Source organism: Eucalyptus grandis, chromosome 2 (genome assembly GCF_016545825.1).
Source record: "Eucalyptus grandis isolate ANBG69807.140 chromosome 2, ASM1654582v1, whole genome shotgun sequence".
Classification (NCBI taxonomy): Eukaryota; Viridiplantae; Streptophyta; class Magnoliopsida; order Myrtales; family Myrtaceae; genus Eucalyptus; species Eucalyptus grandis.
Genome location: NC_052613.1, coordinates 52,249,866 through 52,264,724, shown reverse-complemented (window position 1 = coordinate 52,264,724; position 14,859 = coordinate 52,249,866). Strand labels below are relative to the sequence as shown.

The window sequence follows — 14,859 nt, the reverse complement described above, 5'->3', positions numbered from 1 at the left end:
AATTAGGTTTTTGTGGGTATGGGATCGTGGAAATGGATGAGACAGTGGTGGGAAGCAAGGTTATGGTGGATGGTTAGGGTTTGTGAGAGGGAGGGTTGCCAGCGCTTTCGGTCTCCGACTGGAGAGATAGTTAAATACTACGTACGTTATTGAGAAATATCGAGAGTGTTTGATGATTTGAGTAATGTTTATAATGAAATTTGTCGCTTCTTTCTACAACCAAACCACGTAAATTTAGCATCGGTAAATTTCAAATCCCAATTACACCAAATAATCAATCTTTCTTGGATGTAAATCACAAATAAGCTTTGTCGCACGAAAAACACTAAGACCCAAAGCCAAGCACTCAGCACCTATGAATGTCTCTCACAAACAAAGAAAATCATAGCACTCAAAATAAGAACAGCACTTGGATCAACAACGATGCTTCGGTGGCATGCGGCTCTCTCGGAAGGAAATTATATCTGTTTTATATGTGTGCCCAGGTTAGAGTTTGACCTGGGCCCACCACCACTCCTTGCTTCGGCTTCACGCTGAACGTGTGTGTGTTTGGGCCCCACCTATATTGTTTTCGTGGCCGCAAAAGGGAAAAACTAGTGTGAAAGTGTGCCCAAGGTCAAACCTTTGACCTTGGGCCCCACCAACTATGATTCTTTAGGCTTCTTCGTGCAGGGAACTATCTTCATCCTTCGGAGTGGAATGTGCCCACGAAGATATCCACTTTCGGATTCCACATATGAGGTAATTTTCTTCCCTTTTAAATATTTTACTTTATATTTCCTCTTTTATGCAGCTGAGTCTAGCAAATCTCAAACTTGAGACATATTTTAACAAACACAATGATAATGTCATTCATCAGCCACGTGGTCTCATGCTTGTTGATATATATGGCTTGTTCATTTTCTGGTGTAAACAAAAAGTCTCTAAACTCTCGAAGTAACGTGCACGCATAGGATACGTGTACAATTTGTTAATGTACACGTGACTCGCCTAGCTGATGATCTCTCCTCAATGGTCACAATGCACAAATTACTCAAACGATCTTTTTATTAATTGCCCTAGAAGCAATATACTCAACGAGTCTCCGTTATATATGGAGATGTTGTTTGCTAGGACATTGTACCGTACAAATTTAATACGCTTAATCATAATTATAAGCATAAAACGTTATGAGATATGATGATTTTTGTTTGACGCTGATTTCGTCATGCATTGGTTTCATGCGATGCCTTTACCGGCAACAGAGTGAGAGGCACTTTCTTGAACACAGCTAGGCCAGCCCCTTCTTCCATGCTCACATCTCTCTCCGTCATCCCCTCTGGCAATTCCCAATCAAAGGAGTGCAATACATTGGCGAGCGCCAGCTCAATCGTCGGCATTGCCATCGCTATTTCAGGGCATCCCCTCCGTCCCGCTCCAAATGGCAACAACTCGAAATGATTCCCCTTGTAATCGATCGGACTGTCCTCAAACCTCTCCGGCACAAACTCATCTGGACGCTCCCATAGGCTCGGGTCCCGCCCGATGCCCCACACATTCACCTGGACACGACTCTTCAGGTCGACATCATAGCCAAATAGTTTGAAGTGGCCCATTGTTTCCCTTGGGATGAGTAGAACAAGTGGAGGGTGTAGCCTCATTGTCTCCTTGAGTACTAACTTGAGATATTTGAGCGCGTTGAGGTCATCTTCATCAGCCTATTTCTTGTTTCCAACGCAACTCCGAATCTCCTCTTGAGCTTTTTGCATCGCCCTCGGGTTCTTGGTGAGCTCGGCTATTGTCCAGTCCATGACAACTGCACCGGTGTCCACTCCAGCTAGAAATATATCCTGAGAGTGAACATAAAGTCATGATTCACAAAAAAGACGTGTACATCAATTTTTACTGCCGTACTTTTATATCCGAGAAAGAGGATGGAGTATTCATTTAAGGAGTTCTTGAATTATATCCTGCAATATGTAGAACCTTCAAGTTTGCTTCTCAATTGTGTATACGATCTACATAAGGTAATAAGTAGAGATTGTATGATGTACCATCAAGATGGCCTTGATGTTATCTTCCTTGAGCCGGATCCCCGCAAGCTCAGTCTGATCCCTGACCATCTTCAGCAGCAAATCGACAATGTCCTCTTGCTCGTGGCTCTTAGTCGCATTACGATGCTCTTCGATCACCTTCTCATAGAAAACGTCCAAATTGCGAAAGCTCTTCTCCAACCTCGAATGGAGCCCCGTGAACCTGTCCACAATCCAGCCAAATCGAGGGAATAAATCAGATGCCGAAAAGCTTCCCAACATCGCCACTGCCTCGTGAATCATATTCATGAAACTCCCTTCTTTGAACTCCGTCTCCTGAATCGCCTTTCCAAATGCGACCCTGCATATAAGGCGTGCAAACAAGTCAGAGATTCTCGTGAGCGATCAAGCTTGGCTCTCAGGCTAGACAAGCTTTGGTTCAAATCTTTTCCAGATGTGAGTGGAGTTTCTCTAGTTGGAGAGTCAAGTTCGAACTTGATAATAGCTAAATAGTTCGGGCAGCTCGTAGGTCTGATTGAATCCAAAGGAGTATAGTCAAGTTTGTACATAGAACTCATGGTCAAGTCGAGCTCAAATTTATAGAATAGACTCAATATACTGTCATACCTCCGAAAATTCAAGTAGTAACCGAAGGTGGCAAATGGGTTAAAGACCGACTTTTTAACTCACATTTGGTGGCTTGTGAGTTAGTTAAAATTTTAAATATAGGTTGTTATGGGTTCATAGTAGCAAAGCCCAACTAGATATGGATTTTTTATGGATTCACAGCATCATACTCATTTTCGATCAATTTATGGCACTCAGCGTCAAACAATTCATTCACGCTTTTCGCCATGGCCATGTCTCCTACTTCCTTGTGATGAGCGATTACAGACATTTATATAAATTGTGACACACCATTTTCTCTTTCCGCAATAAAATTCATCAATTCGTTTTGGTTCATTAATTTAGCTTTTATATGGTCCCGTGATCTTTTAATACACTTGAAAATTTATTAACTCGATATATACATTTCCCTAAGCACTGATTTATTAACCCTTATTTGAATAAATATTATTATTACATGTTTATATATGTAGGACTTTAGACGAACGCGGCTGGTCCTCACCAAAGCAATTTGGGCTTATCCTATATGCACCCGATGAACCACTTTTCCTTATGATCCTCAAGAGTTTGTAACTGACGTATTTCATCAAATCCAAAGTCGAAATTCTTAATCACTGGGGTTTGCTCCAGTGGCTACCCTTCCAACATTGAAGGGGAAGGTGGGAGGTTCGAATCCTCATTTTTTCGGAAGGTTGGGGTGAGGATGATTTTGTTTTAGGAGTGAGTTTCAACTCCCACGCCCTATAAGGAGGCAGGACAAAAGTCTGAGAATGAGCGTTAAAGTAGAAATAAAGTAAGACCAACTAAAAAAAAAATCGAAATTTCTTTCCTACATACTTTATTGCACAATCATTCCCAAATCATCAATTTTTCTTTTTCTTATATAAGTGATGCCCCGTCTATTTAGAATTTCCAAAATATCATTCCAGAAACAACTCCTACTCATATGAAAGATAAAAGCAGCTTTATTTTCAAATTTCCCTCATCAGGAGAAATAACTTGCGTGTTATCGTAGTTTCATCAAAAAAAATTTAGTAATTTCTTATTCGCTAACTTTTTTCAATGTTTAATTTGTTTTAAAGCAGATAGTTTTTTTTACAATAAGCTGTTTTCTATATTTAAAGGGAAAAACTGCTAATGATTGGGTCAGGGTCAAACCGGATTGGGTGTGACTTGTTAAAAATGTATTATAGAAAGATGGATCAATATTATTAAATAGATTAACTTACTCGACTCGACTCCTCAACTGCACCACTATATCCTACCTGCAAGTGATGTTAGCCGTCAGTCATGAATTTCTCGCTTATATTAACTGGAGTTCTACTCTTGGCTGACATCGCAATAGACTCGATCATAGACCCCACCTCCTCTTCTCTGACGTACCGGAAGGACTGGACTCGCTTTGCGCTATACAACTCGAGTACATACAACTTCCTCAGCTCCCTCCAGTAATCGCCGTACTCGACAAAGGCCATGTCGAGGTAGTCATAGGAGAGGCATCCCACGCCGACTAGCCGCGGGCGGCTGCAACAATCGAGGTCGTGGGTCTTGAGGACCTCCCTGGCAGCTTCAGGGGAGGAGACTACGACGGTGGGGATGCTCCCGAGGCGGATGAGCATGACGGGGCCATACCGTTTGGAGAGTTTCCACAGAGACTGGTGAGGCAAGTGGCCGAGCTGGTGGAGGTTGCCTATGATGGGGAGAGATGGAGGCCCTGGTGGGAGATTCTTCTTTCTATTGTTGAAGTTTTTCACTGAGAGGAGGAGGAGGAGGAGGAGGAGGAGGAGGAGGAGGAGGAGAGGAAGCGAAAGAGAAAGCCATGTGAAGAGGATGTGAAGAGCCATTGTCGGGGGACGGTCGTGTGCAGTGCAAATACTTGAATCGTTGAGTTAGTTTGGCGAGGTTAAGTCGTGTTATATACAAAGTGGATGCTGAGGATGATTCTTTTATGATTATCCACTAAGACAAAAAAAAAGGTATGCTTTTGAAAATATGACAGGACAAACACAGGAAGATAAGTTGTTCGCAAGAATAACTGACGCTGAAGATCTAACCAATGGTGTTTGTCTTCACCGGTGAAAAGAAAAGCCTCAAGGCCCTCATTCATAGAGGTCAACCTTCGCTGAATCGAAGCTAGCTACTAGCTTCAGACTAACTTTTTCTAACTTTTTCTTTTGGCTGAAAATAGAGCGTACAAAATGTACATATTCTCTCTAATCACTGTAGAAGTTGGATCGGCTAAGTGAACCTTTTCGAGCAATTATATACTTAAATATGACTAAATAAAATATCTTTGGTTCTCAATTATAGTGTTCCTCTCAAAATTCAAGCTCGGGTTCGAGTTTGAAGTACAATTTATTGACCTATAAAATCAAGTGAACTCAAGGTCCAATTTCTTAAAAACTTTATCGAGTTAAGTTAGAATTTGTAAAATTGAGCTTGGAGGGTGCATTACGTGACATCCGAAAATTCCTATATTAATCATAAAAAAAAAAAAAATCAATACGATAATTGTCATTGGTGGAAGTCTTAGTCGGATTACTAACATGGAGATTGAGCTTCTTAAAGACTTAATCGAGTTAAGTTCCAACTTGAAAAATTTTGAGACATGTTCTCACGTCGCCACCTCCGCTTTTCAGCTGTCAACTATATCCTCCAGCGGTCAAGATTAACCAAAGGGCTGACTGCGAAACTTTTTAAAAAGTAAAGGGATCATTTGGAAAAAGTAGAAGGGTAAAGAGACGGCATCGAATTTCTCAGAAAAAGTAGTTGGACCACTGGCGCCTTTTCACCAAAATATCAATGGGGTGGTTTTCATGTTGCCTCCAGCTTAAAACGAAAGCAGTTCCCTACATAATTTTGACTATCGGATTTTAATGATATAATAATAACTAATTAAATAAAATGAATGACTAAACAGTTTTTGCTGCATTATCTTGCTACGGCATACTTTGCATGGATAAATTTGATTGATAATATATTGGTGAAGTTGTGGTGATCAACTCACCAACATCGGACACTTGAATTACAAAGGGTGTGGAATAGCTACAATTCAAATTGAACTTTTTGTAGGCAAGGTGCGACCCTTGTGATGATGCCTAGAGGGAGCTGTTAGGATTGTCTTGCCATACCCTTTTTTTGACAAATCTACGTAATTATACATATCATTAAATAACTTAAACGAAAAAAGGTGTTGTCAGTAAAATGTTGAACCATAAAATAAAATAAAAAAGTTATTAAACAAATGACAACATACTTGTATACAAGAAGAAAGAAGCGTACTTTTTGTTGGCTTCTCAAGACCCATATGAATAACATGTAATTTCTCCAACTAGTTGATAAAGAATTTTAACGTACTCCATAATTGATTCATGCAACTGTGAGATTTCGTATAAGATAATGACTATTGATAACATTAGCATATCTATATGTGACTTCATAATAATGCAATGAACTTTGAATTTATTCGACAGTGTTTACATAATTGTAATTATTTATTTTATTATTTTAATAATGTTGTGACTACAATCAGTTTATGGGACATGAATTATATCCCTTTTTAAGGTCATGACAGTGGGTGAATATAGTTAAGACTCCGGTCCACATAACTACTAGATTCATTTCAATCGTTGATCAAATTATATAACTATTGATTCCCTCGTCCATGCCTATGGTGGTTCAAAATAGGTTTAGCCACCCAAAGAGAAAAGTCATGAACCTCAAACCTTGTTCAACAAAAGACTCGGAGGTATATTACAAGACGAAGGACTAGGGTAACGTCAAAACCCGTGTGGTAGGTACTTACAAGGACAGAGTTGATAGAGCACCACATATCACTTAATCCGAGCATCAAATTGTGATTAGCCGAAGATTTGTCCACATGACTTTGAATCATCATGGCTAAAGTCCAATATCCTAACTATCCTCAATAGAGATGCACCTCGATTTGGTCCAACCTAAAGGCAAATTTCTATGTACAAGTCGTGATTATGAGCACACACCTTTGATCGGTTAATGTTGATCCCCCAGCTACTAGAAATGAAATATTGCAATTTTGTTCATCACGAGAATTATCTTTGGGTGGACCAATCTACACATGTGAGGTTTATGTATATATGTAATATCTGCTTTGCTTCATTAAATCCTCTAAGTGACTACTTGTTTAGAAGGTGGTGGTGAGGACCTTTCCACTTATTGCTACTTATTTTCTGCATTCGTTCCGATGGGCCCAAAATAATGTTTGGCCAAATATAATACGAGAAGCGATCCCAAAGATGAATTTAGCAAGTTCTTTCTCACATTAATGTCCTATACCTCACGACAGAATACCACAAGAGGAGTCCAAATCGAAGCAATATTGAAGTATTTCGATTTATGGAGTTAAATCAGCGAGCCTGATATAATATTAACTCCTTTTAAAGTCTAGTTTCTAATCTAATAAATTGTGTCCATTAATTCGAAGGGTGCAATCCTATGCTGCCGACGTTTAATTAGTTTTGAATTGTATTCTCTGATCTATTATATATTGTCAGAATCTAAGTTGACCGAATGTTTGTTCCAATACTTATTATGTGGTACTTCACTTTGTGTCTACGTCTGTTACATGGAGGGGTGCAATTTTATACAATGATAACTATTGATACATCTAAAATTACTAGCATCCATATGTGATTAATAACTAATTAATAATGTCAGTAACTTTGAATATATCTAGTCATGTTTACATGATTATTTTCTTCTTTTTGGCGATGTACTAACTGCAATCTATTTTATGAGTCATGAAATTCATCCGTTTTTAAGCTCATGCTCATAGTTTGACTATCTATGCCTACTTTGCTCAAGAAGATAAACTTTAGATGGTATTTTATCATTCCATAAAGTTTAATACAGATGCCAAACAACTTATGTATCCGATCTTGCTGGAGCAATCGACTAATTGCATTGGATCAGGGCGATTTTCCATCATATTGCAATAGGGTATATACGGGGACATGAGAAAAAAATATTATTTATATTGAAATATAATTTTAATTTGTTAATTTAAGAAATTTGTTATTTGAGAAAAAATTTCTTATTATAGATATTAGAAATACTATTCATCATTATCCCATCTCTCATATGAAATAATTTTATCTGGTCTATATCCCCCTTATATTTAACTTTATCCTATCTTGAGTGGACACCAAATGTAAAATAGAATAAATTTTATTCTATCCTAAATTTTTTCCTGACAACCAAACGCAACCTAGAGGAAGGGCTATGATCATCACCTTTTGGAGTTCGGATCTTAAAACTTAAAAGGCAAGAAGTCTCATTAAAATTGCATGACATTTTTTATGCTATGATTTGCAATACATTCTTTTCAGTTTGATAGAGGGTTTTTCTTTTAATAGATTTACTTCTTACCCAAAAAGAAAAAAAAACTAATAAATACGCAGTGTTGGTAAGCTATATTTAATTTGAAAGTGCCTATGTTTTGGCAGATTACTTCAATTTATTACGAGTATGCTTGAAATGAATAAAGCTATATTATTATTTTCGAATGACTGAATTTCTAGTGACACGCTACAGCTCATCTTGACGAGGGGCATTACCCTTTTATTTGAAAATATTAAAACCAAAAAAAAAAAAAAAAATTGTTGAATCACCCCATGCATGTAAAAGACTTTTAACTGTCAAAGTAATTTGCTCGCTTGGGATACAGATGCAATTTGTTAATTCACAAGTGACTCGATTAACTGATGATCTCTCTTCAATAGTCACAATGCACAAAATTCCTCAAATGGGTCTGTTTATTAATTGGCTTACAAGCAATACACTCAAAGAGTCTTATTTTATACATACATACATAAATACATTGATATTGCTAGTATGAGTACCTAGAGGGGGGTGAATAGGTATATAAAAGATTTTTCTTCAACAATTGCACAATACTAGACAGTAGAAGGAAACGTTAATCAAAGTAAGACTGAGAGAAGAGAAAATTGAACACGCGGTTTATAGTGGTTCGGCTTATATCAAGCCTACGTTCACTCTTCTTCACTGACAGCCTATTGGCTGGATTCCACTATGAACAAAAGAGAAGTTACAGCACAGCTTTGCCTTGATTTCACAGTGTAGATGTTCTACCACACCTCCTCAAGATTTCTCACAAATATAGACTCTCTTTTGTATATAAGTATTCGCTCAAAGGATTTGTCTAAACAAAAAAGAGCTTCAGACTTTGGAATTCTTCTATCGCGCACACCTTGAACAACTAAAACCGTCTTCCTTATATACTCCTTTATGCCATCATACCCGTTGGCACTTACCAAAGGAATTCCTCCAATCTACCCGTTGGACAGAATCAATTAGGAAGATTGTTCAAGCTATTAAAGGAACGTGTTGATAGCCCATCAATCATGTTCACCCATACAATCGTGGATCTCGGTTTCCATAAGCAGAACCTTCCAATAATATTTAGGCAATCACCGGATCTTCAATTATCGAGTCAATCTTCGATCAATCAAAGGACTCCGTTATGTCTTCTCCAGCCACGAGATCTTCTCCAGTTGATAAAGTTAAATCTTTAACAAAACATCCAGTTCTGGATAACATTTCTTCAACGGATTAGAGACTCACAATGAGGATAGACTTTGAGTCTTGAGTCTCGGCTGTCCTAAGTCTTCGGACTTTAAACAAAGCAGAGTCTTGAGCCTTCGACTAGATCGATAGAAACGTTTTGTCAACTTCAAAACACTTCAAGAAGATTTCTCCAACAATCTCCCCTTTTTGATGGTGACAAAACTTTCCTGCAGATTTGGATATCTTTGATCTCGCAAAACATTTCTCAAACACATATGCATATCTTATAGAGATAAATGGCTAACAGAATAACACTAGAATCTACAACCACGTAAAAATAGGTTAGTCCAAAGATATGATGAAGCCATCCATAAGATATTAGTTAATAGAAGCATCAAGTCCAAGTCTAGTTCAGTTCTCATCCAGACACAAAACAAAGTCAAACAGAGTTCAAACCACAAAACAATCCAACAAACAATTAAAAGTTTAATGAATGAAAAGTTTTTGTTCAAATCTTGCATCTCTCCCCCTTTTTGTCATCATTAAAAAGGATGAGATGAAGTCAAGATTGCTTGGGAACGCGGACAAGCTGGAAATCTTCCATAGACGAACGATGCCTTCCAGCTTTTTAAAGTCTTCCTTTAGTTGTGCAATCTCCTCACTCTTGGCATTGGCCTGATTCCTAACAGAGAGGGCTTGCATTTTATCATTCAATGAACAGGAAGAAGCTTGACCTTCATTCTTCAAGCTTTGAACTTCGCATCCCAAGGCATAAATTTGACCTCGCATCTCCAAGAGAATATCCATGATTCTGCGAAAATCTGCTCCATTATCAGTCTGAGTACTTGCTTCGGCTCGATCTGATGGAGTAAATGCAGACGATGGTAGATTAGCATAATCTCGCAGGTTTGGCGATGAAACTTCATGACCTTCCTCTGGAAACTGAGATGCATAAACATCATCTGGGTCTGCTGGTGAGCGACTGACTCCTTCACTTGCATCAGGATATGAAGACTTCACTCCTTTCTCCGATCTCCCCTTGTTTCCATGCCTACGGGGAGAAGAGTGTTCTTCGGGTTCTCCTTCTTCTCTTCTTTCTTCTTCAGTCTTTCCTCCTCTGTTTCTTTTTCAGCTTCTATTTCTTCTTCTTCCTTCTCCTCTTCGCTTCTTTCGTCATTTGTTCCGATTCTTTCTATGGAACAGACGACTTAAATTCTTCAAAGCCAATGCGAGAGATGGTGATGTCTTCCTCATCATCTTCATCCTCAACGAGGAGAGCTCTTCTTCTCTTGGATGGAGCAACCATGGGCTCCTTCCCTTTTCTTTTAGCTGCAGAAGAGATTTGATGAGATTTTGCAGGAGTCTTCTCCTTGAATTTCTCCAACTTCTTGCTCAGTTCCTTCAGACGCATTTTGGTCACCATTTTCAGTCCTACCACCATATGATCGCATGGTCGAACACAAAAGATTTGTGGAGGCTGAATATTCAGATGTCTGAATAACTTCGTAACAAGGCTTGGGTAAGGGAGTTGACCTCTGTCCTTCATCATTGCTCTATACATGTGAAACATCACAAGTGTGAGGGAGAGAAAACCTTTTCCAAAGAGAATGGCATACATCGCCTTGGCCTCCGAACTTGAAACATCGAGTCTTGGAAGTTGATTTCGGTCGGAGGCAATTAATCACAATCTTGTGAAGCAAGATGTTGAATGCACCCATCCTTAAGTAGGTGATCTTTTCATCTGTTCTCCCGTCCTTCACCAGTTTAAGTGTGGCCCGAGCAATGGAAACTTTGATTGGTTGATATCTTCCTCTTTCGACTTCTAACACATCTCGCCAAAGATATTCATATCCACAACATAGTCTTGGTCTTTAACGCTGAAAGAGAATCTATTCGCATCTAAAAGCTTAGATTTGAATAGAAATATGCAGTTAATTCAACATAGGCCTCTCAGTAGAGTCGAGCGGAACTTTTCAAGTTGAAGATAACTCAACTTTTCCCTTAAGTTCACATTCACAAGTATCCGAAAATCAAAATCCACACTCTTAGGGTTTATTACCCCACACTTCAGCAATTTTGAGTACAGATCCTTTTGCTCCTTTGATCTGAACAAATCTCCCATTTTTCCTTGATTTTCAACCGCAACACCCATTTTCGGTTGAAATTGACTGTATAATTTATCATCATCATTCCCATCTACGATTCGGCCCCCCACGAGGATCACTTGAGATATTTGCAAGGGTTTCCTCGGCCACCCCTTTTCGAGCAATTCCCAAACTTTCCATTTTTCACAGAAATATATATTCGTTCCCATGTCCTTTGTCTTTAAGAAAATCATCAATGTAGTTCAAAGGAGTACGAATTCCTTTTAAGGCACGATATAACCGGTAAATATAAGCGGGCTTTTGAACTCTTACGGGTTTGCATCCTCGATGATTTCTTCCTGTTGTTGATGATCAACGCCTTGAGGACTAGATAGAGGAGAATGACGCTGTTGAGAATGTTGTGGGCTCGCTTGCTGTTCTGGAGTCACTTCTTCTTCAGTAAGATCGAAGTGCGTAGGCCCCTCACTCATTCGCCGTGGTCCCCTGCTTGCAATTCTCGAAGACTTTCTTGAAGATGACATCTTTCTCAGTTTTGGAAGATTCCTTGCTTGACTTTCCCGGAAAGATGACAACTTTTTGAGGATTAAAAACGAAGAAGACAAACGGGAATGGAGGATCGATGCTTTCTAGGGTTTTTGAGAGAAAAGTGAAGATGAATCAACAGTGCACGATCGGTTAAAAGAGGGATAAACGAACCGTCACAAAGGAAATAAAAAATGCCTTTTCAAAATAACTATCTTTTTCCGCAAAAATAGCCATTTTAAAAATAACTTCCTTTTTGAAAATGAAACGATGCAATATTTACGTCAATTAAATATAGCAACAATTTAAACACAAAGCGACGATCGTACCTTTTCAAGATGAGATTCAAGAGAGAAAGACTTACAAATCTGACGGTCGTACCAAGACTATCTTTTAGATAAAGTCTTGTAAGATCGAGTCCGAAAGTCTTTAGACTTTGATATCCTCATACCTCAAAATGTTGAGTCTCGGGAACGTATAGACTCAAATTGATTTTTCTTCAAAGGCTTTGTGAATATATCCGCCGCTTGATTCTTTGAGTCAACAAATTGAATTGAAACATCTCCATTTTGAACATGGTCTCTAATAAAGTGATGTCGAATCTCTATATGCTTTGCTCTTGAGTGGAGAATTGGATTTTTGGTGAGGTTGATAGCGCTGGTGTTGTCGCAATTAATCTCCATGCATGAGTCTTCAATTTCAAAGTCTCTTAGCTGTTGTTTTATTCATAGAATTTGCGAACAGCAGCTTCCTGTATTACATACTGCGCTTCGTTGTTGAAAGGGACACAAAGTGCTTTGTTTCCTTGAAAACCAAGACACCGTCCTGCTTCCAAGCAACTAGCAAGTTCCCGAAGTGCTCTTTCTATCAACTCGCAACCAGCCAGGATCTGCGTCTAAATATCCCGAAGATTAAATTCTCCTTCTTAGGATACCAAAGACCGATGCTTGATGATGAATCAACGTATTTAATGATGCGTTTCGCAAAGACCGAGATGGGATTCTCTAGGATCTGATTGAAACCTAGCACGGATGCAAACACTCAACAAGATGTCGTCTAGAAGCGAAGATAAAGAAGTGAACCAATGATGCTCTGTGCAGCTTTTGATCAACTTTCTTCCCTTCTTCATCTTTGTCTATCTTCAAAGAACTTGACATCGGTATGTCGGTCTTTTTGCACTTTTCTAGTCCAAATCTTTTGACAATATCATTAACATATTTTTCTTGATAAATAAAAGTTCCTTCCTTCAATTGTTTTACTTGAAGACCAAGAAAGAATGTTAACTCTCCCATCATACTCATTTCAAACTCATCCTACATAGACTTAGAAAATTTCTTATACAGATTTTCATTAGAGGATCCGAAAATAATGTCATCCACATATATTTGAACAAGTAAGAAACTTTTGTTTTCCTTTTTGATAAATAAAGTCGTATCTACTTTACCTTTGACAAAACCATTTTGTATTAAAAACTTACTTAATCTGTTGTACCAAGCTCGAGGTGCTTGCTTTAAACCATACAAAACTTTTTTCACCCGAAGACCGAGTCCGGCTTCTTTGGGTCTTCAAACCCTGGTGGTTGTTCCACATAAACTTCCTCATGGATAAATCCATTTAGGAAGGCGCTTTTGACGTCCATTTGGAATAACCTGAAATTCTTATAACAAGCAAACGCAAGTAATAGTCGAATAGCTTCTAACCTTGCTCTTTGGAGCGTAAGTCTCATCATAGTCTATTCCTTCTTCTTGCGTATATCCCTTGGCTACGAGTCTTGCTTTGTTTCGTACGACTTTTCCTTTCTCATTCATCTTGTTTCGAACACCCATTTAGCTCCAATAACGGTTTTACCTTTTGGTTTGGATGTCAATTCCTAGACATCATTAATGTTGAACTGTCGAGCTCTTCTTGCATAGCTTCAATCCAGCTTTCATCGGATAAAGCTTCTTCTATGCTCTTTGGTTCAATTTCGAAACGAGAGCCACAAGACTAGACTCTTCTCGCCTTTTGGATCTGGTGCGAATTCCTTCATTAATTTCGCCGATTATAAGATCTTTGGGATGACCGGACTTATGCTTCCAGCTTACTTGTTGATTTGTCTCGGTTGATGATTTCTCTCTTTGTTTGGATCTTCACGGACATCCTGATGCTGGTTTTCCGAGTCCGAGATGCTTCTTGAGTTGTAAGCTTTGGAAGGTCTGGAGCAGGTTCAGACTCTTCTTGATGAGTCTGACTTAATTCATCTTGCGTTGAGTCTTGAAATTTGACATTCATTGACTCCTCTACAGACTGGCTCTTCTTGTTATAGACTCTGAAAGCTTTGCTTGATGTAGAATATCCAAGGAAGATACCTTCATCTGATCTTTCTTCAAACTTACCAACTCGATCTTTTGCATTTTTTAATATAAAACATTTGCAACTGAATACATGAAAGTATGAAACAATAGGCTTCTTATCTTTGAATAACTCATAAGGGGTTTTCTCTAGAATAGGTCTTAAGAAGACTCTATTGATTATATAGCATGCTATTGAAACAGCTTCAGCCCAAAATCGTGAAGAAATCATGCTTTCAATTAAAAGAGTTCTAGCCATTTCTTGAAGAGATCTGTTCTTTCTTTCCACAACTCCATTTTGCTGAGGAGTATATGGAGAGGAGAACACATGATTAAATCCAGATTCATCACAAAATTTTATAAAATCTTGATTTTCAAATTCACCTCCATGATCTGTTCTTATACTTGAGATGACACATCCTTTTTCATTTTGAACCTTTTTAGCAAATTTTTCAAAATACGAGAAGGTTTCGGACTTACTTACAAGGAAATATACCCAAGTAAAACGGAGTAATCGTCCACAATTACTAGGCAATATTTCTTACCTCCAATACTGTGTTCGGTTGGTCCGAAGAGATCCATATGCAGCAACTGTAGTACATGATTAGTAGAGACATGATTTATTGGCTTATATGAATTTCTTACCTGCTTTCCCAGAATACATGGAGTGCATGGATCAGTCTTTTGATAAGGTAATTT

General features: G+C 38.5%; 1 pseudogene; it reads right to left on the bottom strand.

Moving 5' to 3' along the window:
• Positions 1–1,205: 1,205 nt before the first annotated feature.
• On the bottom strand, positions 1,206–4,483 carry LOC104435611 (annotated as a pseudogene).
• Positions 4,484–14,859: the final 10,376 nt, after the last annotated feature.